Source organism: Chelonoidis abingdonii, chromosome 1 (genome assembly GCF_003597395.2).
Source record: "Chelonoidis abingdonii isolate Lonesome George chromosome 1, CheloAbing_2.0, whole genome shotgun sequence".
Taxonomy (NCBI): Eukaryota; Metazoa; Chordata; order Testudines; family Testudinidae; genus Chelonoidis; species Chelonoidis abingdonii.
In genome coordinates, this window is record NC_133769.1 from 27,672,783 (window position 1) to 27,693,777 (window position 20,995).

General features: G+C 44.1%; 1 protein-coding gene and 1 long non-coding RNA gene across 3 annotated transcripts in view; one reads left to right on the forward strand and one right to left on the reverse strand.

Moving 5' to 3' along the window:
* LHFPL3 (LHFPL tetraspan subfamily member 3) overlaps nt 1-20,995 on the forward strand; it is a 459,544-nt gene that overhangs the window by 106,580 nt on the left and 331,969 nt on the right. The window lies entirely within an intron of this gene.
* LOC142046706 (uncharacterized) overlaps nt 1-20,995 on the reverse strand; it is a 104,773-nt gene that overhangs the window by 15,343 nt on the left and 68,435 nt on the right. Inside the window, exon 2 of the long non-coding RNA XR_012655678.1 lies at nt 7,535-7,633. This is a non-coding gene — a long non-coding RNA (uncharacterized LOC142046706). The remainder of the gene's footprint in view (nt 1-7,534; nt 7,634-20,995) is intronic.

Sequence of the window (20,995 nt, forward strand, 5' to 3'; positions counted from 1 at the left end):
GGGGTTGTGGTGAACCACTTGACTAGCGGGTTTCTTGCCCTGGGTTACTTCCCTCTCATACCCGTCACAGCTTCGTGAAGGACTTCTCGCCTCTCTTCTAATAAGCCTGGTGCCCATTACTAAGGTTTTCGTTGGGGCTTCCAATCCCACCGCAGCAAACTCCTCCAACCTTCTTTATTTCCTCTCTGGACAACCTTCTCTTCTGCAATCTGCACTCTGCTCCATCCAACTTTACTCCTTCAACTACCAACCCGGTTGATGAAGGCAGGGTTTATCGCCCATGACTGGAGTCAGGTGGTCATAACTGAGTCAGGTGTCGTAAGTGAAAGTCAGGTGCTCTAATTGGCCACAGCTGTTCTAGTTATATTCTAAAGCAAACGTCTCCCTGTGGCAGGGAATAAGGTCCCCCCTGCTAACACTCTATTGGCCTGCCCCTGGCCATGCTGTAATCACACTCAGTAATATTTTAACTCAAGCTACGCCGTTTATTATCAAGCCACGTGCTTTGATGTGGGGCCCCTGGGTTGGGACCTGGAGTAGAGGGCGGGCCCAGGTCCCTCCCTCTCCACTCCCCTCCTCCAAGGACACTAGGGGAGTGATTAAGAACTGGTTCAGAGGCAAGCAATAGCGCCCTGAACCTACCCCAGAGAAGAGAAAGCGCGAGACCCAGCAGAACAGTACCAGCAATTTGCCACATGAGGCAGAAAGTATGAGATGTATTTTGAGCTTTGAACTTGCTGATTTGGAGGGGAGTATCCAAGTGTAACTTTAGCATCTTCATGGCCAATATGGAGTCTGCTCTGGTCAAGAAAAGGCACATGCAGGAACGCAACAGGGAAAGTCCCTTCCGCTCCAGGGGCATGTGTTCCAAACCTCCCAGAGGGAAAACATACACATCGGAAAAGTACAATGAATATAGGAAAGGGAAATGTTTATTTACAGGGCAGTGAAAGGAGAAAAACAACAGAGGGAAATATAAGGGGATCGGTAAAACAGGGTTGTATTCAACTTAATGCCCCACAGGCCTAGTGGTACCAGAATCTGAAAGGACAGACCCCGAGCAATGTGTCTGCACATTGAGTTCAGGAGTCCTGGGCAGAGTTCTAGTCCAGTGGTGAATTTTGAGTGCTCCGGATCATCTTCAGCACCAGTAAACTTCCCCCAACAAACCCCTCTGGTGCCCTCCTCTGTCGCTCTCTGCAAAGCCACACAGAGCAACAACCTCCCCATTTAACTAGCTAACAGCCTCCCTCCTGATTCCCAATGCAAAGTTACCAGCCCCAGTACTCACAGCCCCATGTAGATCTGGGCAGCAGTGATACTGGGTCTAGCTCCGGCCTGTCCTTCTCGGGCGATTCCTCCCTGGCACAGTGCTCCTCCTGGCTCCTGTCCTGGGCTGTCCCCAGTCAGCTGCTCTGTCTCTCCCAGGCTTCAGGCAGGTCTTGACTGCTTCACTCTGAGGGCCTGCTTGCTGCAGCCCTTCTGTCTGGAGCTCCAGACACACACACCCTGTCGCTTTCCCTTCTCTCTCTGCTCCCCCTCCCACCAATAGCACTTCCTTCTTCTGTAACAATCAGCACTTCCCCTCTTCGGGAAAAAGAGTTAAAGGGGCCATGTTCTGTAAACCCCAAAGGGGTTACACAAGGAATGTTATACATGGGCACATTCCCCCTATTTTCCTTCATTCTCCACCTCTCCTGCATGGGTAGTGTCATACAGCTGGCTACTAGACATATTTCATCCTCTTTCTGCCTGCAGATCATAATCCGATGGCCTCCAGCAGCCTCTGGAGTTTGAGGGCCTTCAACAGATCTAGGATTCTGATGTCTGTGCTGCCCCCTTAGATGCAGAAAGAGAAATGTTCGCTTACTCCATATAGGAAGTCAGATATTATCTGTCCATTCTCTGGGCGTGCTTTGATATCTTGTCCTGGACAACATGACCAGAGAAGAGCTCACCCAGCCCTTACCCTGACAATGAACTGGAGGAAGGGGTTGGCAATTACAAATATACTACTTATAAAGGTCCTTAAAATGCCAAACACATTTAATTGGCATTTTATTGTAAGTGCTAATTAAATCAGAGCAATGCAGTTGTGGGAATAGGTCGTTCTGAGACCTGTAGTATATTGCACCATATGGTGTGTATGTGGATTAGAAATCATTTGAAAACAGTGGGCCAAATAGAATGTAGATGGATATTGCACATGCACTGTAATTGCATTTCAGAATTCTATATTTCAGGGTGTTGCACTATTTTATAAATCTGTTACCAATTATATTCTTTTAAATCACAGCTGACTTTAAAGTAGAAAATGATGTCCCAAAGGGCGAGACTCTTTTATCAGTTACTCCTCTGTAAATTCAGAGTAACTTCGCTGAAGTCCACAGTTAGCACTAGTTTCATGCAATCTCTGTGCTCTATAGGCCTGACTCCACTGATGCCAGTTTTACCCTGGAATAAATCCACTGACTTCACTAAAGTTACTCCTGATGTGTACTGGTGCAAGTAAAAACAGAATGCAAATTTCTGAGCACAGTGATGAAAATTGTGAGTGGGCCCTATGCTGAGAGTGTACCCCATCACATAACCAGGCTTAATGTGGCCCAGGGGAGAGGAATTTTATTATGAAGACACTGGACTGGGACTCGGGAGCTCTGGCTTCAATTCCCAGCTTTGCTACAAGCTTCTTGTGTCACCATGGTCCAGTCACTTAATCTCTCAGTTTCTTACTTGTTTAATGTGGATACTAATACTTCCTTTCTCCTGCCTTCTGTCTGTCTATTTAAATTTAGAATATACATTCTTTCAGACAAAGACTGTCTCTTATTATGCATAGTACAGCTAGCACAATGGGGCTCTTATCTTATTTGGAGCCTATATACTATAATAACAAAACAAAAAACCCACCACATCCACAATAGTTTTCTCTATTTCATCTAACTCCCTTCTTTGTAGAGCTTGACGTTATGGTAATACGTTCAGTATGGGTTGATATTATATTGTACATTTGGATTACCTCATTGAATACATAGTAGTCTTTATGAATAAAGAAGTTAGTACTTTAATGTTTAGCAAATGTTTTAGCCTAATGTACTGCCATAGTCCCTTTTAAATTAGCTAACATGTTATACATTAAATATTGAAGTGATCTAGTCTGAGCAAGACAATATGTCAATGTTACACAACAGCCGAATGCTAGGTGCATTTTAGAGGCCCAATGAAGGAGGAGAGATGCTACATCTTTGGGAACTCAGCCTGACTTTCAATCAAATAGCTGATCTGAAATGCCGAACACAAACTACATTTCATTTAACAATGCTGCTAGCTAGTCCTTGATTGAACACTTTGAACCTGATCAGAATATAATTTGTTTTGATATTAAAAGAATTTCCAGGAGATCAATAACAGATTTTAATGCATACTAATAAAAGAGCTCCTCAGTCCAAATACAGCCTTAATTTTCACAAGAGAAGCACAGTTCTTGCTAATAAAATATCTTTGTTGAACAGGAAGGAATGAAATGGAGTAGTGTTTTCACACAAATTGCTCAGAATTATGCTAACAAATTCTGCAAAATAAAACCACACTAATCATTTTCACAGCTGTGGGAACATTTAAATGGAGCATCCTAGGGAAAATGCTTGTTTGTGGGAAAATTTTCATATCTTGCCGAATTTGTTGTTGCTGCTGTTCGATGTTTACTGCAACATGTTTTTGTCTTAATGACAATAAAAATCTTCTAATGAATTAGATATCACAGAAGTTTGTTGTCTGCCTGTGTACATTGTCTTTATTTGTGAATTTACAACAAATACCAATCCTACATAGGAGATAATCATAAATTGGGTATCGTATTGATTGATTATGTATACCATGCACAGCATCTATCTCTACAGAAGTTTTGATCAGAGGACTTACCATTGCTACATAATGCCATTCACAGCAGTTTAAGTATGGGGAGAACCTTTTATCCAGATATTCCCACCCCTCTTCAAACACATACCTTGGGCATGGTGTTTAGCATATTGGCACCCTGATCCTGATGGGGGCCAATGGATGCTGTTGTAATATAATACTTTTTAAATTGATATGTTCATTTTAAAAGGTCCATATTTATTAGTAGGTTGCAGTTTGGTTTTTCACAGTTTATTCTTAATTTTCTCCATCATTTTGTTAATCATAGGAGCAAGTTCGATCGACAGAAATTCTGTGCATCTTCCACACTTCAGGAGCCAAAACACACCCTGAAAACTTGATATTGGTGGGATTGTGAAGCATTGCAGTGCCTCCACAATGTGGAAGCTGGAAGGAGATCTTACTGATCCCATCCTGTCATTCCCCACACTTCTATCCTTGCACAGTAATGGCCGCTTCCTCTCCATAACAGCCACACATTTGAGTGCCCGCGACTTGTGATTAATTCTCCCCAAATAATATAAAGTAGCACAAGGATTCATGTGACCTGTCTAACCTTTACTGACCATCATGTGCTCCAGAGAATCTTTGTTCTCACTAGCCTCTCTGCGAGGTTCCTTTTTGTGACTGTAATAGCAATACTCATTCAAAGTGTCTGGGATGGTTCTCCTAAGTCTGACCAGACTAACTATGAAAAAAAAATTTGTACCTTTCCCATTTAGCATACAAAATATCAGCTTTTAATGTCTTTCTCTTTTTCAAATCACTCACAACAGTCTGAGTGCTCTGGGTTCTGTTTAGAATGTGACAAATACGCTTGTTGTGTGCGTGTGAATATTGAACTTCCATAATGGGTCTCTGACTTCTATAGCTTAGACTTTCTTATGTACAGGAAACATTAAAACTTTTTACTTTTGTGGTGCTTTGCAACTATGTAGTATATATAGCTAAATATGTATATTACAAATGTATATACAATATTGCCAACCTCAAGTGATAAAAAATCATGAGTCAGGGCCCTCAAGATCATGAGATTGGCCCAAAAATTATGAGATTTTTTTCTATATTGTGTTGCGGTGGTGTTGGCCCTGTCTTTTGATTTTTGAGCTCTCGCTGCCCATCACTAGTGTGTGCATATGACAGTTAGTGTTGCTCACTCTCCTTAATTTATTGGTTAAAGTGATTTTGGCCCTTGCTGCAGGAGCTCTCACCTGCACACCTCTCTATTCCCTGCCCAGCAATTAATCCTCTCCCTCATTCCCCACATCAGTTTTGTCTCCATCAGTTCAACCCCCACCATCATCAATTCAGCCCTCCCCCAGCCTCATCTTTTCTCCTCCTGGGGTCCTTCACCCCCCACCTCACTGATTGGGGGGCCTGCAGTAAAGTCCTCTCCCCCCTTCTCAGATTGGGGATGGGGCAGCTCCAGAGGCTCTTCATGCTCTTCCCAGGCTGGTGTTGCATGGAGGAGGACTAGCAGTGTTGTCCTGTCCCCACTGTTCACAGGAGGGGAAAGGGAGGTGGGAGGAGGTGCACTGAACTGCTGGGCTCTTCACACCTTCCTTCCCCACCCTTCCTGTGAGAACAGCGAGCAGAGGGGAGAGACTGGGCCAGCTGCCTGAAGGTCTGAACTTCACAGATGAGCTCCAGCCCCACCTGGAATCCCATCACTGATGGAAAAACCACAAGAGTTGGCAATGCCATGTATAAGTAAGCCTTACAACACAGGCACTCATTAGCCATGTAATTTGTGTGGCCTGAAGCCGTAGAGGTAGGGAGCTCGCTCTTCAGACCTATTGGTGAACAGGGAGAAGAGCTACCCAGAGCTGATTCTGAACTCTGGATACCCAGAGGCTTCAGGAGGAGAAGTGCTCTCTGCTACCATCTGTTGGTGAGCAAGGGGAAGATACTGAATAGGCCAGGCCTCATTTGCATTTCAGTTATGTGGCAGCTGTTGACATTTTGATCAAAGGACAGTTACGTTTTAAATTTGGGGTGAATAAAACACTGTTACCCCTGTCAGGAAATGAAAGGACAAGAGAACAGCACCAAATATATCCATGGTGAGTGGTCACTTTGATCAAAATGTAGTCTGGCACAGTGGGTAGTAGCGAGTGGTCAAAGCCCCAGATCTAGAGAGTAAGACACTCCTGGTTTTTGGTGGGAGTGCCTCAGGGGTACGAGCTCTGTTCAGGGGCTTTGATGCCATGGATCTCTCTCTGAAGAGGCAGCACTGGGTGCCATGAAAGATACTGCATTGGCTTTGAGGAAGCTTTTATTGAAGCTGCAAAGGGGAGCAATGTAGTTGAGGAGCTCTGGTGAGGGCTGTCTGCCCAGCAGTTGAAGTTGTAATCACTTCAGCTGGGCCAGGTGGTAGAGCCCCTGGAGCAGATCAGGCAGCACTTCCCTTAGCGGCTGGAGATGGACCTGCCCAAACTGTGGACTCTGCCAACTCCAGACTGCAAGCAGTGAGTGGGGATACAGTGGAGGAGGGCAGGAGGAAAATGGCTATTGCAGGAACACATTCCCTTGTTGGACATTCACGCTGCATGAGGAGGATTGAGTTTGAGCCTATTTCAGAAAATCCAAGGGCATTGTGAGGGAGGAGGGACATGTCACTTTATAGAAAGATAAAGCTATTGTTTGTTTGTTATTGCTGTCTCCGCCAGGTTTATTCTGTGTCCTCTTTTCCCCCTAAGAATGTTCTCATTATTTTATACCTGTTGTTACTCAGAGATTGCAAGGGGCCAAATATTGCCTTTAAAGTTTCCCCAGGGAGGGTTTTTAGTTTCCTAGGTTTCTGAGTGGGGGGCGGCTCAAGCCAGTAAAGCTCAAGCTTTCAGAAGAAACCCCAAAATGTTTGAATCCGGTCCTTTTCCCTGCCAGTAACACTGGCAGAAGGGTTTCAATTCCCACTGTATTATAGGGAAAATGAGGCACAAAGTGATTAAGTGGTTTTTTCCCAAGGTCCCACAGCAAATAAAGAGTAGAGATAGAACCGGATCTGGATCTAAGTCCTGTGCCCTCACAACTGGACAATACCAGCTTCCCTATTTGCATAACACTAATAGAAACAGTGTTAGTATTGTTTTCAGACAGAGTCAGTCTGTTTTTCAGTCATTTGTTCAGTTTTACATGCAAGGATTGACTGGGATCTGAAATTCTCTTTGCAGATGAAGGCACCAAAGCAAATAAAAGAGCAGTGTGTATTCCAGGGGTAGGCAACCTATGGCACTCGAGCTGATTTTCAGTGGCACTCACACTGCCCGGGTCCTGGCCACCGGTCCGGAGGGCTCTGTATTTTAATTTAATTTTAAATGAAGCTTCTTAAACATTTTAAAAGCTTATTTATTTTACATACAACACTAGTTTAGTTATATATTCTAGACTTATAGAAAGAGACCTTCTAAAAATGTTAAAATGTATTACTGGCATGCAAAACCTTAAATCAGAGTGAATAAATGAAGACTCGGCACAGCACTTCTGAAAGTGTAGTCATTCTGCACAGAGGGCAATATTAATGTAAGCTCCTTATCACTAAAAAAAGAAAAGGTGGCTGGAAATAGTCCCTGCACAGTTAGTTTCTCAGTGCTGTCTGCCACTTGCAGCCTCTCACCTGCACCTGTCCTGAGTCGACACGCTGGCTGTAATCCACTCAGCGGTGGGGAGGGATTTTCCTCTCTAATTCTAATGTCCCCATTAGAATTTCACGACACTGCAATTGAAAAATATACACACACACATTTTATCTTCATAGGGATAAGGACAGCATCACTGACATGCTGTTACAGTTATTGAGACTGACAGTACAATTCACAATACATATTCCAACTAGTCCCTTTGAGGGCAGGACCAGCGCAGAGCTGGTGTTGTGTCAGCTCTTCTCCTGAGCAGCCTCTGCTGGCAAAGCTCCTTGGAAGAATCCTGAACCTCTGCCTTCCATGAGGGTTAATCTGTGTTCCAAGTACAGCTGCCCCCATGAATGCAGGGGCTTTCAAGTTGTAACTGTTATGTTATACAGAAGTTGAATGCATGACTTTAACTCAGGGGTAGGCAAACTTTTTGGCCTGAGGGCCACATTTGGGTAGGGAAATTGTATGGCGGGCCATGAATCCTCATGAAATTGAGGGTTGGAGTGTGGGAGGGGGTGAGGGCTTCAGCTGGGGGTGTGGGCTCTGAGGTGGGGCCATAAATGAAGAGCTCAGGGTGTGGGATGGGACTCTGGGCTGGGGCAGGGGGTTAGGGGACTGGGGGGAAGTGAGGGCTCCGGCTGGGGTGTGGGCTCTGGGGTGGGGGTAGGGATGAGGGGTTGGGGGTGCAGGAGGGTGCTCCGGGCTGGGACCGAGGGATTCGGAGGGCGGGAGGGGGATCAAGGGGTTGGGGCATGGGATTGGGTCAGGGGTGCAGGTTCTGGGGGGTACTTACCTCAAGCAGCTCCTAGAAGCAGCGGTATGTCCCCCCTCCAGCTCCTATGCGGAGGCACAGTCCACAGGTGCCACCCCTGCAGCTCCCATTGGCTGTGGTTTCCAGCCAATGGGAGCTGCGGGGGCAGTGTCTGGAGCTCTCTTGGCTGCCCGTATCCGATGGAGCTGGATAGGGAACATGCTGCTGCTTCTGGGAGCCCTGCAGAACAGGGCAAGCCCCCAACCCCACTCCCCAGCTGGAACGGGGCAAGCCCAGCACCCCACTCCCCAGTGGGAGCTCGAGGGCCGGATTAAAATGTCTGGAAGGCCAGATGCGGCCTCCGGGCTGTAGTTTGCCCACCCCTGCTTTAACTCTTCCCCATCACACGCAGCAACAGGAAATACCAGTAAGTATTTGTTGCCTGGCTGACTCATAGACATATGAACATTTCACTATTGTAAATCAGTGGTTCTCAAGCAGAGGTACGTGTACTCCTGGGGGTATGCAGAGGTCTTCCAGGGAATACATTCACTCATCTGGATATTTGCGTCATTTTACAACAGGCTACATAAAAAGCACTAGTGAAGTCAGTACAAACTACGATTTCATACAGACAATGACTTTTTGATACTGCTCTATAGACTATACACTAAATGTAAGTCCAATATTTATATTCCAATTGATTTATTTTATAATTATATGGTAAAATTAATAAAGTCAGCAATTTTTCAGTAATAGTGTGCTGTGACCCTTTTCTATTTTTATGTCTGATTTTGTAATCAAGGAGTTTTTAAGTGAGGTGAAATTTGGGGATACACAAGACAGATCAGACTCCTGAAAGGGTACAGTAGCCTGGAAAGGTTGAGAGCCACTGTTCTAAAGCATTATTTATCTCAGGTCTGACGTAGCTGAAATGTGGCCTGCTTTTCGTAACTAAGTACATAAGATAAGCAGATGTAGGGACAGGTTTCCCATGAACTCTGGCATTTGTTATTCGTGTTTGAGCCAACTGCCACTGAAGTCAGTGGGAGTCTTTACCCCAGTGGTTCTCAGTCTGTGGCCCATTCGCCGCTTGTGGCCCAATGAGCACATATTTGCGGCCCATGTGACGTCCTCTAGGCCATACAGGTAGTGTATAGATTGTGTGGATGCGGTGCACAGGGCCGGCTTTAGGCTGATTTTGCCCGATTCCCCCAAATTGGGCCCCGCGTGGGCAGCATCTCTCCCAGAAGCAAAGCTCTGCGTCTCCCGGAAGCAGCAGCTGTTGCTGCTAGGCAACGAGAGACGCTGGCCAGCAGAGGCAGCCGCGTGGGTGTTGCAGGTCAGGAGGGGGGAGAGGACATATATGCTTTGCAGCCTTCCTTCCCCTCCCCCCAGCACTCACCTGGAGGAACGCCGAGGGAGCTTCTGGTCCGATGGGAGACAGGAATCTCTGCAGTGGACCTCAGTTACCTGAGCAGCTGCTGGGGCTTCCAACGGTGAGTGTTTGACCCTGTGAGTAGGTTTGTAATATTGGGTTGGTTTTGTGGTTTTTGGTGGTGTTGCTGTTTGAGGGTTAGTTTGTGCCTGCCTGTGTCTGTTTCAGAACTAAAGTCGGGATCATGTAACCCAGGAAAAAAGCCCTGAGCCGGTGCTTAGTGCTGTGAATTCCAGGTGAGAGAAAGAGGGAGGTTTGGAAGTGGAAATCAAATACATCAAGAGGGGAGAATGCGAAAGGTCTGCAACGTGGCATGGCAGGCTGAGACTTTTATCTCCTCCTCCCCCCACCCCCCCGCAGAAGGGGAAACTGAGGCACAGCGTGATCTGATTCCCTCTCCAAATTATTTTGCAAAGGAAGGGGACTAGGGCTCCTATCCAAACCAGTTCCCTTCCCATCAGCTCTGGTTTCCCTGCTGCAAGACCGCTGTAGGGGCTGAATATTTCCATTAAACTCTGGCTCCTTCATTTGCCCTGCAACAATAAAATAGACCAGCTTCGCCGCCCCCCCCCCCCAAAGCTGTGTGGCTATTAAGGTTTTTTGGGGGAGGGCATGATAATATTCTAGATCAATCAAATGTCCAGCTCAGCTTTCTAGCCATCCAGCAGCTCTAGGGCAGGGAAGGAAGGTGCTCTTGGTGCAGAGTGGTCCCAAAACAGGGGTGAATTTAGCAGGGGGTTGGAGGGTCCACTTGAAATCTCACCTGATGCAGCCACACAGAATCACTGGCAGTGCTGGGAGAGGCCAGGAGTGGAAGCAGGTGGCCTGGGAGTGGGGGGACATTGCCCTCAGTCCTGGGCTCTGGGATGGACTAGGCTGGATGGTGGGTTCAGTCTAGTCTTCCAGCCTGTTGCTCTCACTGGGGTTTGTGGTTTTCATCTGGCTCCACCGAAAAGATCAAACAAGCCCAGTAGAAAAGGGGAGTGAGAGAGGCGGGAAGGAGTTTGTAAGGGGTTTAAGTGACCCTTCATTTCTTCCGCATGTATTATTTACTTATCCAGACTATTACACAAACAAAATTATATATTACAACAAACACCATTATCATATTGTATATGGCTCTTTTCTTATTTCCCACTTGGGTACTTCTAACCAGTATCTCTTGACTCTTGTCCGTATTGATAGAAGGTACCACATCCTAAAAGAAAATTAATTATAGATTTTCCACATTATCATATTAGGAAATAAATTTTATGTTTGATAGTTGTACAAACTGATTTTCTCAATAATGTTTATCTTTATATTGACCCCTCCTTCCCCAGCACCACCGGCCCGTGGAAAACACTAGCCACCCCCAGCGCGCCTCCGCGCCACCCCACCTCGCAGCAAACAAACCCTCCTTCCTCAAGCCAACCCTGTTTGAAACAGCTGTGGGCCAAAGAGTAACGGTTTGGGGTGTGGTGAGGGGGGAGAAACGGCAACACCATAGGCAAAAAGAAGTATTCCATTCTAATTCATCCTGAAGAAGTGAGCTGTAGCCCATGAAAGCTTATTCTGAAAATAAAATTCTGTTAAGTGCTCCTAAGGTGCCAATCACAATCTTTTGCCTGTTCTTCTTTGCGATACAGACTAACACGGCTGCCTACTCTGAATCCTGGCCACCATAGGGTGACAGAGACGCAGATCACGCAGTGAAAGTGGGGCAAGCGCAGGTGGGCAAAGAGGCAAGCAGTAAGCCAGCAGGGTTCTAGGGCGGGCATGGGGGTTCTGGCAGGGGAGGGAGAAAGTGAAAGGAGGCAGTGGTGGGTGGGGGACTGACTAGGAGGGATGCAGCAAGTCAGCAGGGGACTAGAGGGTGAAGAGGGGTGTGATGGTGAGGCCCGAGCAGGGGAGGGGTGGGTCCTACTTTACTGCCGTGATCTGGTCACCCTATGCGTGCCAGGATTCAGAGTAGCAGCCGTGTTTAGTCTGTATCTGCAAAAGAACAGGAGTAATTGTGGCACCTTAGAGACTAACAATTTATTTCAAGATAAGCTTTCATGGGCTACAGCCCACTTCTTCGGATGAATAGAATGGAATACTTCTTTTTGCCTATGTGTGCCGTTTCTCCCCCCTCCACACCCCAAAACTTACTCTATTGGCCCACAGCTGTTTCTGGACAGGGTGGCCTGAGGAAGGAAGGGTTTGTTTCTGCGAGGTGGGGTGGCGCTGGGGGGGCAGTGGTTTCCACAGGGCCGGGTGGTGCTGGGGAAGGAGGGGGCATAAAATAAACATTATTGAAGAAAATCAGTTGTACCACTATCCAAACATAAATTATTTTCCTAATATGAAAGTGAAAATCTATAATTAATCTTTTCTTTTAGAATGTGGTGACTTCTATCAATACGGACAAGAGATCAAGAGATACTGGTAGAAAGTACCCAAGTGGGAATAAGAAAAGAGCCATATACTAATGATGTATGTGTGTAATATATAATTTTGTTATTGTGTAATAGTCATGGAAAGTAAATAATACATGGAAGAAAAAATAAAAGTGGTTTTTTAAGTGTGTTTTTTTTTTTTTGTTGTTTTTTTTTTAGTCATCCCTGCCGGGGCCCTGTTGAAACTGTTCGAATTGGGCCCCACACTTCCTAAAGCCGGCCCTGGCAGTGCACATAAAGAGCTTCATATGTGGCCAATGATCATTAGGTTGAAAACCACTGTTTTACCCTAAAGAAGAGCTCTGTGTAGTTTGAAAGTTTGTCTCTTTCACCAACAGAAGTTGGTCCAGTAAAAGATATTACCTCACCCACCTCAATGTCAGTTTACTTGATGAGTCTTAAACAGCACATGGTGTTAGGCAGTAGAGCCCTGTGTGGGACTATTTTTTTAAATCCTGCTCCCATCCTGCCCTCCCGCTCACTCCCAGTCCCACATTGTTTCTTGCATTTTTATCCCACTCGCACTCACAAAAACCTTAGATCCTGTAAATCCTGCATGAGAGACAGATTCCCCCAGGCTACTACAGAACAAAAAACAAACAAATGGTCAGTTAATATATACACCTCTACCTCGATATAATGCTGTCCCTGGGAGCCAAAAAATCATACCATGTTATAAGTGAAACTGCGTTATATCAGATTTGCTTTGATCCGCCAGAGTGTGCAGCCCCCCTCCCCCCTCCGAGCACTGCTTTACTGTGTTATATGTGAATTCGTGTTATATCGGGTCATGTTATATCGGGATAGAGGTGTATTATATATAAACAGAATTTGGACACAATTTTTAGCACTAAAATAAAACAAATCTTACTTAAACCACGTAAAAAAATACTTAAACTCCTGATATAATACAAATCAAATCTCTTTCCATCCCTCGCTTAAATTTAAGTATTAAAACCTTTATTTAAAAAAAAAGAAAAACTTGCTTTACATTGCTGAAATTCTGTTTCTGACCAGCTGATAAGAGATTTAGTGTTTTCCCGCAAATTACCACAGTTTGATTTTTTTTGCCCACCCAATCCCACTCACAATAAAGTCCATTTTACCCTCTCCTAGCATTATGGCTGTGGGTCCTCTGGGACCCCAGTCCTGCACCAGAGCTCTAGTAGGCAGTATATCACAGGTTCTTTACACAGGCTCCTTCAGCTCTTTGTCCATATACCTCTCTAATTTCTTTTAAACCTAGTGAAATTGAGTTCAATAAACTACATTAATGCAATATAATAGCTAAAATTTTGCACACACGGAAAGCTGTAAAATAGAAGTTGACAGTTGTCACAGGAAGTCATCACCAGGTATTGAAGGGTGTGTGCCATTCAGAAAAGACAGAAATATAGGTTAAGGTGGTGGGCTAGCTTGTATGTTAATGAGGAGGTAGACTGGAAGGAAATTAGAAGTGATGCAATGGATAAAAGAGTCTATCTGTGTCAACATCACTTTGGGGAAGAAAGTTACCAGAGGCTCCCCTGGGATAGTGCTTGGGGTGTTACAGACCCCCAGAATCTGATTTGGATATGGATAGAGGCCTCTTTTAATATTTTTTAATGAAATAAATGCTACTGGGAATTGTGTGATTATGGGAGATTTTAACTTCCCAGATATAGATTGGAGGACAAGCCCTACTAATAATAGTAGGGCCCAGATTTTCCTCAGTGTGATAGCTGACAGATTTCTTCACTAAATAGTCACTGAACCTACAAGAGGGAATACCCTTTTAGATATGGTATTGGTGAGAAGTGAGGACCTCATAGAAGAGCTGGTTGTAGGGGACAACCTTGGTTCAAGTGATCATGAGCTAATTCAGTTTAGACTGAATGGAAGGATAAACCAAAATAGATCTGCAACTAGGGCCCTTGATTTCAAAAGGGCAAACCTGAAAAAATTAAGGGAATGAGTTAGGGAGTGGCTTGGACTGAAGAACTCAACAATCTGAATATGGATGAAGCTCGCAATTCATTTAAGTCAAAGTTGCAGAAACTGTGCCTGCATCCCAAGCAAGCAGAAAAATTTGTTGGTAAGGGTTGCAGACCAAGCTGGATGAGCAAGCATCTCAAATAGGTTATTAAGAGAGAGCAGAAAGCCTCCAAGGAATGGAAGATGGGATGGATCAGCAAGGAGGGGCTACCTCTTACAGGTCAGAAAGTATATGGATAAAGTGCGAACTGTCAAAAGCCAGGCAGAGTTGGACCTTGAAAAGGAAGTTAAAACCAACAGTAAAAGGTTCTATAGCCGTATAAATGAAAAGAAAACAAGGAAAGAAAAAGTGGGACCACTGAGGACAGTGGGATTGAGGATGGGGTGGAGATTAAAGGTAATCTAGGCATGGCTCAACACCTAAATCAATACTTATCCTCAATACCCTTATTAAAAACTAAGGCAATTTGTGGTTGTGGCACGGTGGCTAATGGAAATGAGGATATGGAAGTAGAAATTACCATGTCCAAGGGTGGAAATCAAACTCAAAACAGCTTAATGGGATTAAATCGAGGGGCCTGGATAATCTCCATCCAAGACTATTAAAGGAACTGGCACATGAAATTGCATGGACAATAGCAAGGATTTTTAATGAATCTGTAAACTCAGGGGTTGTACCGTATGACTGGAGAATTGCTAATATCATACCTATTTTTAAGAAAGGGAAGAAAAGTGATCCAGAAAACTACAGGCCTGTTAGTTTGACTTCAATTGTATGCAAGATTTTAGAAGAAATTTTGAAAAGAGAAAGTAGTTAAGGACATAGAGGTAAACAGTAGTTGAAATAAAATACAGGGTTTTACAAAAGGTAAATCATGCTAGAGACTAACCTGATAGCTTTCTTTGAGAAGATAACTGATTTTTTCAGACAAAGGAAATACAGTCCATCTAATCTATGTGGATTTCAGTAAGGCATTTGATATAGTTCCAAATGGGAAGTTATTAGTTAGATTGGAGAAGATGGGGATTAATATGAGAATTGAAAGTTGGATAAGGAACTGGTTAAAGGGGAGACTACAATGGGTTATGCTGGAGGGAGGTTATTAGTGGAGTTCCTCAGGGATCGGTTTTAGGACCAATCTTATTTAACATTTTTATTAATGACCTTGCCACAAAAAGTGATCACAGGATGACTATGTGCTGTAAATGTAATGTGGCCCTGAAAAAGGCTAATGCAGTCCTATGATGCATCAGGCAAGGTGTTTCCACTAGAGATAGGAAGTATTATTGCCATTATACAAGGCATTTGAAATACTGTGTACAATTCTGGTCTCCCACATTTAAGAAAGATGAATTCAAACTGGAACAGGTGCAGAGAAGGGCTACTAGGATGATCAGAGGAATGGAAACCCTACCTTATGAGATGAGACTCAAAGAGGTTGGCTTGTTTAGCCTAACCAAAGGCTGAGAGGAGGTGCGATTGATTGTTCTCTATAGAGGGTTAATTGCTGTCATCAGAGGGTTAAGTACCAGACAGGGAGGGCTTCTATTTAAGTTAAGCACCAATGTTGACACAAAAACAAATGGATGTAAACGGGCAATCAATAGCGAAGGACCTCCCACTGAATTGCTGCAGATAGTGATCGTGGCTTTTGGGGGGTGGGGGTGGGGCTACAAGGGGTGGCAAAACCCCTGGAGCCAGCCCTGTATGGGGCCAAAAAACCTAACTGGCTTCAAGACTGAACTTGATAAGTTTACGGAGGGGATGGTGTGAGGAAACTGCCTACGTTGACACGTAGCCTGTCTGTGACTGCTATTAGCAAATATCCCCAATGGACTGTGAAGGGACACTATACAGGGAGGGCTTTAAATTGCCATAGAGAATTCTTTCCCAGGTGTCTGGCTGGTGGATCTTGCCAAAATGCTCAGGATCCAACTGACCACCATATTTGGGATCGGGGAGGAATTTTCCCCCAGCGCAGATTGGCAGAGACGCTGAGGTTTTTTTGCCTTCCGCTGCAGCATGGGACATTGGTCACTTTCAGGTTTAAACTAGTGTAAATGGTGGATTCTCTGTAACTTAAAGTCTTTAAATCATGATTTGAGGATAGGTTATGGGTCTATTACAGGAGTGGGTGGATGAGGTTCTGTGGCCTGCAGTGTGCGGGAGGTCAGACTAGATGATCATGATGGTCCCTTTTAGCCTTAAAGTCTGTGACTCTGAGTCCATACACAGTAAATGAAATATTACCAGGGCTGTCAAGCGATTAAAAAAATTAATCGTGCTGTTAAACAATAATAGAATACCATTTATATAAATATTTTTGGATCTTTTATACATTTTCAAATATATTGATTTCAACTACAACACAGAATACAAAGTGTACAGTGCTCACTTCATATTTATTTTTTATTACAAAGATTTGCACTGTAAAAAAGAAACTTCAGTTTACCTCACTGAGGTACTGTAGTGCAATCTCTTTATCATGAAAGTTGATTTACACATGTAGAATTGTGTAAAAAAGAATAACTGCATTTAATAAAACGATGTAAAACTTTAGAGCCTACAAGCCCATGCAGTCCTACTTCTTGTTCAATCACTCAGACAAACAAGCATTCAGTGTTGAGAGAGGACAGGGGATGGGGGAAGTAAGCGCTGACTTGTGCAGGAAGCAGGTCTGGGAGGACAAGAGGTGACAGTGGGGAGGAGCAAGCAATAACTTGTGCAGGAGGAGGGTGAGGAAGGTGTCTTGCTGCTGCTTCTGGAAGGGTGGTTTCTGGTACTGGGCTCACCTCCTTTTACTGAGCTAGGCGGGCTCTCTTCAGCTGAGTGAGCCCTTCTTTGCACAGGAGAGTGGATTTTACTCAGGGACTCATCATACTGCAGGGGAGGAGAGGCTGGTGCAGGGTGGATGAGCTTGCCAGGCCCATCTTCTTTATGGACTACCCCAGAGCAAGTGGCCAGCTAGGGGCAATTGGGCATGACACAGAGAGGTTGGTCCCAGGAGTGAGGAGCTGGCCGGGAACAATAAGGCGCGGGCTGGCTAGGGTGATGATACTTCCCGTTTTGGCTAGGACAGTCCTCTTTTTCAGCTCTGTCTCGGCCATCCCTACTACTTCGCCAAAACTGCACATTTGTCCCAGCTGCAAGGCAGAGCAGAGAGAGGCAGGTGCTGCCCAGGGCTCAGCTGAAGGCAGCACTGCCTGCCAGCAGGAAAGTAGAGAAATTTGCTGCTGGCAGGAACTGCTGGCTTCAGAGCTGACTCCTGGGCGGCACAGAGTTGGGGGTGGGAGAAAGGTGTGGAGCTCAGGTTGGGGGGGAGGATCAGCCTCAGCCGAGGTTGGTGCAGAGCTTGGAGATGGGGGGATCAGTCTCAGCTGGGGGAGATGTGGAGCTCAGGGATGGGAGGGAGATCAGCGTCAGCTGGGGGAAGCGCAGCGGGGTCAGCCCCAGCCATGGGCAGCACAGAACTGGGGTGGGGGAAGCTGCAGGTGGCGCAGAGCTTGGGGGGGGCCATAGGAAGGGTGAGTCCTGCAACATGGGCGCAGCTCAGGTGAGCCCCTGGCCATCCTGGTTTTATTTTAAGAAATATGGTCAGCTGGGTGGGGTTGGGGTGGTGTCAAGATCTCTTCTTCTCTGCTGGAGCAGGATGAGAACCATGTCTTTCTCTAGCCTCATCTCTTCGCGCCCTCTGGTGGTGGCTTGCGTTACTGTGCCTGACCAGACATAGGTTCTCTGTAGCAGCTAATTCTGCCCTCCTGCCCAGAGAGTCTGCGATTAATGCACGTTAAAAAAATTAATGCCTTAATTGTGCTGTGCGTTAATTGCATACATTAACAGCAATTAATTGACAGCCCTAAATATTACCACTCTTCAGGAGGACCAAAATACAATTGCTAGGGAAACCATAACTTTGAATTTCTTGACTTTCATACATGTAAAATCTTTCCCATGTCTAATGTGAAGTTTTTCGTTATGTTCTGGTCAAGAGTTCAGTTTCTTTCTTTGCTTATGTATTTCTTATTAATTGGAGCTTCTCATTGCCCTATTGTTTCCCTCGCTGTCATTTGGCCATGTTGGAATCTAGAATTATAGAGTTTTTCCCTCTTTTGGGAAAAGTTTTTTCCCTCTTTATCTGCAAGAACAAACTTACTAATGCAAAAAGCAATTTAGATGCCATCCAAAAGTTTGTATTAACTTTCTATTTGCTGATGACTTCAAATCTAGAAAGGTTATATCAAGTTGAAACTACATTAGCACTTGTATGGATCATCAACCATTCGCTAATGATTTAAGAATTACAGTTTACTGTCCCTGAATGCTTCATTTTGTTTAATAGCTTTTAAATTAGTAGAATAAATGCTACTAATAAGAAAAAAAATCATTAAAATTGCGTACAGTATTGGCTTATTACATGGTGGAGATTTTGCAAAAATATACTTAGACTTAACAGTGGTATTTGGAGTTGATTTAGGATTCAAAGGATACACTTGGTTTGCACATGGTACTATTTCAGGAATATAAATAATTCTAAATAAAACATAGCTAAATACAAACCATATTAGCTCAGAGGGATTAAGTTATATCTCATTTTTTTTCCGACATACCAGATATGTAAAATAGGTTTCAAATTCAGCATTATTATTAACAATAATACTGGCAGGTATATGGTCCCCAGCACCAGGGAATCTAGATAGCCTCCACGACACCATTTTGAGATTTTCAAGATATGATTTAGAAAGACAGTTCATGGTGAGCCATATTTTATCCTCCGCTACAGGGAAAGCCATGCAACCGGGGAAGATGGGGATCCAGTGCCCCAGTGGCCGGAATGGCTCTTTGTGGATCCTGCTGAGTTTTACTAGATTCTCCCTTTCATCTCAGATCAGGTTTGCCACAAGAGGAAGAGATGCCTTTCGCCATGAGAGAATAAGTCATGGACCTTGGGGTACATTTTCCACTTCCTGCAGATTTGTCCTCAGAAAAGCAGCATGTAGCAACATTTTAGTTTATGTGTAATTCATGCATTTATATTAAATTTTAAAAGTTGTTTACGTCTTTATTTGCCTTCCTAGGGGCTTCTGAAGTGCTTTTCATTATAACGAACCAAAGTCTTAGAATCTCTTGAGCTTAGGATCTCTTGACTTTAGGATCTCAGAAACTGAACAATTTAAAAACTTTTCTTTTATTACCAACCCCTTCACCAAAAAACCTTACTTGCAATGTTTGTCAGCTGATTAGAAATTATACACATTATATAATGTTAAACACCTATCTAATTTTATCACTATTTATTATGCAAAATCTTTCCTAAGATAGGACTTGTAATCCTCTGAGGATATAGCAAAGAAAGTGTGAGGAATCAAACTGCTGCTTCACACAATTATTATATGCTTGCTATTCCCCTACATCTTTCCCCACCCCTTCCTCCATCATTTGCTAACCAAGCAGCTAGACAAGTGATCTGAAGCTTCTAGAAATTTCCTTATCACAGTTTACTCTTGACGTTCTACTTTTCATCTCGGCTGAGTACTGTAGGGTCAAATCACCCTTCAGATATTATTTAAACTTTCCAGCTACTTTTGAAAAATCACATACAAAGGTGTTGCTGAAATGTTATTTCCTGGCATTGTGATTTTAAACTGCCAAATGTAAAAAGAAAAACAATCTTGTTCATTTTTCATATTACTAGACAATAGTCTGTTGTATTGTATTTGATTTGCATTTTTGCTGTGGAAACACTGAAAATTAATTATACAGCAATACTAGTGCACAAAGAAGAAAGCATAAGGTTAATGATAACCTTTCATTATATTCTTCAAGAGATGCTTTTCAGATTTGGAATGAACTTGGTTGTTCATGGGAGGTTCCTGGATTGATAGTCATTCAGACTAGATTTTTGGTACAGCAGAAATGCAGTCTCTCTCACACTACCTTGCTAGTATTCCTCAACAACAATGTGGCACAGGTTCTGAAACCCACAGTGAAGTTCACTAGTTCAGTGAGAACTAACTTGGACCGTGACATTCTTACTGCATTGGTGTACTTTCTGTTGTCCTGACACTTCTGACCGCCAGGGGATAAATCAGTGCTCTGTGCATTTTAGCTTGTTCTGAAATTTGTGGCGTTCAGGCACAGTTTATTAATTTCCCCCCAAATTCAAAGATCTCTGCCGAATGTTTCTATAAATTTATATTATCATGGGTTATTTTATTCTGCTGTCCTTCTGTAATCTTGCTGGCATTGCAATGGAGGCTGTTTTCTGGCTAGATATTTTTCAGGGCTGGATAGTTAAATTCCATTTGGTCTGTGTGCATCTTCTATAAATTATTGATCAAAAGATAATACTGAATGAGGTGTTAGGGGGTAGAGTGGTAGTTAAGGTGGTTCAGGACTTGTGACTTTCCATGATTTTGAATATTGGGCTTTTTTTTTTTAATTTAAAGTTAGCTTAGATTTCCCTGGCTGTCTAATAATTGAGTATTTAAAATGATGGTGTTCCATTACATGTTCTCCCTTTAACTTCCTGATGCTTTCTCTGTCTTAATTTTAAATTACTGGCGTCTTTGTCTAGGGGTACGTCTACACTACGAGATTATTCCGATTTTACATAAACCAGTTCTATAAAACAGATTGTATAAAGTCGAGTGCACGCGGCCACACTAAGCACATTAATTCGGCGATGTGCATCCATGGTCCGAGGCTAGCATCGATTTCAGGAGCGTTGCACTGTGGGTAGCCATTCCGTAGCTATCCCATAGTTCCCGCAGTCTCCCCCGCCCCTTAGAATTCTGGGTTGAGAGCCCAGTGGCTGATGGGGCAAAAATCATTGTCGCGGGTGGTTCTGGGTAAATGTCGTCA